General features: G+C 45.6%; 1 protein-coding gene across 1 annotated transcript in view; it reads left to right on the forward strand.

Annotated features, from left to right (window-relative positions):
- adamts17 (ADAM metallopeptidase with thrombospondin type 1 motif, 17) overlaps window positions 1–4,178 on the forward strand; it is a 42,138-nt gene that overhangs the window by 6,946 nt on the left and 31,014 nt on the right. The gene's annotated exons all lie outside the window — the stretch shown is intronic.

The raw sequence follows: 4,178 nt of genomic DNA on the forward strand, positions 1-4,178 counted from the left end.
GCTAACGTTAGCTACAACAGTCCTGGTACAGACACCAGAGCTAACGTTATGTCTAAATACATCAATCAAATTGACCCTGGACAGGATTCAGTGGTGACGGATGACATCAATAACTTAAACCCATTATATATGTGTCAATGATATGCATCAGTGTAGGAGTGGTTGACTGTCAGACATTATTGCAATATTGATCCTGCCCCCCCCCCCCAGTAGCCCACCCTCTCCGACTCCCCCCTTGGATAAACTTCAGACACCTCTGTGTTAGTGCAACGGCTCAGTACAGATGGGTTATATTACAGTGGGTGGGATTTGTGTGTGTGTGTGTGTGTGTTTTCTGAATCTTGGGAATGTTCCTCAAAATTACCTCAAAAACCCTGTAACCTGGTCCAAGTCCCTGTGCAGTGGAGTGTGCTGTGGGTGAGCTGTGTGAATGAACTACTGTCTGCGTCTCCACCCTCCCAGCTGAAGTAGGCCAGCCAAACATCCCCGGGAAGCTACGCTAATAAATCAGGGCTCTCGGTGCTGCGTTCACTGACGGCTGCCAGGCTTTGATGTTCATTCAGCCCAACGTGTCCCAGAGGAATGCACACGTTTCCTTATTTTATCTGCGTCTTCTTCTGTTAACACTGGTTTCACACCCCCGCCCTCTGCTGCTGGGCGTGGAGTAAATATATATTTTGGTAAGCAGTACTGCGTCGAGCCAGGTTTACTTCGATTGGTTTTTTAAAACTTTTTTTTCTGCTTTCATTTCCAAACAGAGCCACAAAGAAATACTGAAGTATTGAGTATTAATACTGGGGGGATGAGACGGTGAAATCATATTTGTACAACAGTTTCATCCAAATGTACAGATTTATAAAAGAATTACTACACTTGAATTATTAATTTACGATATTATTATGCTAACATGCTAACATGCTAGCTGATGATCTTCTCACTGTAAGGCAAGAACACCATCCACTGCCTTACATTTTAAATGCAATGTTAGTGTATTCGCTTCATTGCTATGCTAACATGCTAGCTGATGATCTTCTCACTGTAAGGCAAGAACACTATCCACTACCCCACTGGTGGGGCTGCCTTACATTTTAAATGCGATGTTAGCGTATTCGCTTCATTGCTAACCAATAAGAAGACAGTCGTCGACGTAGTGATCGATCTGGAAATCACACGTGTGCACATGCTGTCCGTCCAGTACGCGGCCCGCTAACGGCCCATATGGTCCACTGGCCTTGGTTTGTTTCGGCCACTGTACCAGACGTCCAGGGAGAAGTGGATTAGCTCACGTGTCAATCTGTCCTGGTGTCTTTGTCCGTCCTGGGCCTCACAGCTGGCAGACAGGACAGCGCAGCCTGGTGTTCAACTGTTTGTGTCTCAGACAAATGAATTATTTATTACATTTTATGCTGCAGTGGTCCAGCTGGGATAAAACAGATGCTACTGTCACTTTACTCTGAAGGAGGGAGTGGGGGGGGGGCAGTTCCTGCTGCAGGATTTGTCCCTTTTCTTTGTTTTGACACAATCATTTTTAATTTACTAAGAAGAAGAATTTACCAGAAGATTCTGGTTCTACTTCATCGCTAATTTAATTTACTGGTGTTTTTATTTTATTTTATTAATGCATTTATTTTAGGGGAAAGTTCAAGTTTCCAGAGTTTGAAATAGTCATGATTTAATATTAACATATGAAAGCGTCCCGATTTCGCTCGTGTTTCATATGAGCTAAAAACTGCTGAGACAGGTAGTTGGCAACATGGCGGCTCTCATGGTCTGAGCTCCTGTTCAGTCCGGGGCAGCTTGACCCTGACAAATCAACTACCCCCCCCCCTCCTCCCCCAGAGCTGGAGACCACCAGCACGTCCCACAACCTGTATAAATAAATTTTTTCCATATGTCCATAACTGGGTCATACGCAATATGTGAAAGCAGAGCAGCGCCAACTGCACCGCCTCCCGCTGGTGTTTTGATGTCACTGTTTGACATTTTTCTGCTGCAGGAGAATTTGTCTGGGATTTAAACTGTACGGAGAAAAAAAAAGTTCAAACTCTGGAGAAACTGCCTTGAAGTTCACGTGATGCAGGTGATTCAGAGATAATGATGTTCTGTGTGTGTGTGTGTGTGTGTGTGTGTGTGTGTATACATGTGCAGCTGGTGTCCTGAGGTCTGGTTGTAGACCCTCCACTCCTCTGTATTCCATCTGTTTCATTCCTCCAACTCCTTCAGTTCTCCACCTCCATGACCAGAGGAATGCACCACATGAAGACTCTCTCTCTCTCTCTCTTTCTCTCTCTCTTTCTCTCTCTCTCTTTCTCTCTCCCTCTCTCTCTCTCTCTCTCGTGCATTCTTTTTACTTCAGTCTCTTTCACTGGTATTATGTGTGAATGAACAGTGTGTGTTTTTATAAAAACAACATTCACTTTTTTTTTCAATCAGAAAAACGTACTTCTTATTGACCAGATAAAAAGTCAAACAGTAGGTGGCAGCAACACATATCAAATGATTAAAAACTACTGTAAATACCTTTAAAACACATGTGTCAAACTTCAGGCCCGTGGGCCAAATCCGGCCCATCGTGTCAGCGTGTCAGTATGCAGCCCTCTAGCTAGCGTCAGACGTCGCCGTCTGATTGATGCAGTTCAACGTCTGGTGTTCGCAGTGAGAAAAAATTCTTAAAGTTGTTCCTCCGTCATAAAAGTTTCAGCTTAGTGAAAAACTGTAAATGAAGCAGGGGAGGGGGGGGGGTGAGTTGGGGGGGGTAGTTCAGGTTATAATTGCAAATCACAGTGCAGTGGCGTGTCACATCCTGTCTGCTGCAGTGGAATTCCTGCTTCCTGAATATAATCTGTTCCAGTGGGGAGTCAAACAGTACCGAGGCTTTGGCGTCTGGTTCAGTCCAGGACAGTCCTTACCCATGATCCTCCTGCACCACAGAGGAGACCTGGAGATAGCAGCTGAAAACTAGAGCCGTTGATCAACTCACAGATCTGGAAACGTCTTGGATTACAGACCAAACCAGCGAAGCCGTGACACTGGTGTCAGGACCATGTGCCGCTGCTTCTGGTGTTTCATGGAGGAAGCAATAAAAAAATTACCTACAAAAAAAGTGAGGGTTAATTGTGTGAGAGCGGCTTCATCTCACAGAGGTGATGAGGATGAGATGAGATGAAACTGGTGCCGGTGCCGGGAACTCTTTGTTTTCTCCCCCAGAGTGCTGTTTTTCTGTGTCTATCATTTTACTGTCTCCACCACAGTAATTATGTCAACAGCAGCAGCCGCGGTCCGACGGTTATTGTACGAGTGCTACAGTAAAGTTCTCCCACTAAGATCTGAGGCCCGGTCCAGGTTCCCCAGCAGTTCCTGAAGTTCAAAGCGGTGTGTTATTTGGATCAGTGCGACTCCGACTGATCCGCCTTCGGTTTTTATGACACCGTTTTTTCGAGCTCCTGCTCCTGTGGTTCCTGCTCCGTCTCTGCTGACGTGGCCCAGGTTCATGTTGAGGGGCCACTGACGCCCGCCCCCCCCCTCCCCTCCAGCTGTCACTGTGGGAGCAGCTCCTGTTGTTTCAGTGCTCCATCATTACTGCCCCCCTGAGCCCAGGTGTTGAGCACATCTCAAAAAAATGACTTTTAGTGTCGACGAGAACTGACTGAGAAATGAAGGGCGTTTATAAACGACCTGACAGAAGTGAACGGACTAAAGTCTCTGCAACAATGCTGCCCCCTGTGTGCATTTTCTTCTTTTGAACAGTTGGAAATGGGAGCATCCGCTGAGCTGAGGTTGAAGCCTCAACACACACATGCTGGTAGTTGATGATGGGATTTTAAGATGGTGTTTTTCCTCACAGTCTGTGCAAATAACACCCTGTGTATCGACTGTGTGTTAGAGCAACCATAACTGATTGGAGGACACATACTGTGGCGTGTGTCATTCTGCACTAATTAATCTTCACTAATAAATGAATGTGGGTTTTGGCTGATGACTGTAATTTAAACAGACTGTTTTTACAGATATCTACGTACGAAGGTGAAATATTTATTTTATTTAACACAGTTTTAGGATTTTTTTTACTGCCTGTATTTTGTCTTAGCCATTGAACTACACTGTACCGACTGTACCAGCTGTACCGACTGTACCGACTGTACCGACTGTACCAGCTGCACCACCTGTACCGGCTGCAC

Source organism: Cynoglossus semilaevis, chromosome 5 (assembly GCF_000523025.1).
Source record: "Cynoglossus semilaevis isolate Cse_v1.0 chromosome 5, Cse_v1.0, whole genome shotgun sequence".
In the NCBI taxonomy this organism is placed as follows: Eukaryota; Metazoa; Chordata; class Actinopteri; order Pleuronectiformes; family Cynoglossidae; genus Cynoglossus; species Cynoglossus semilaevis.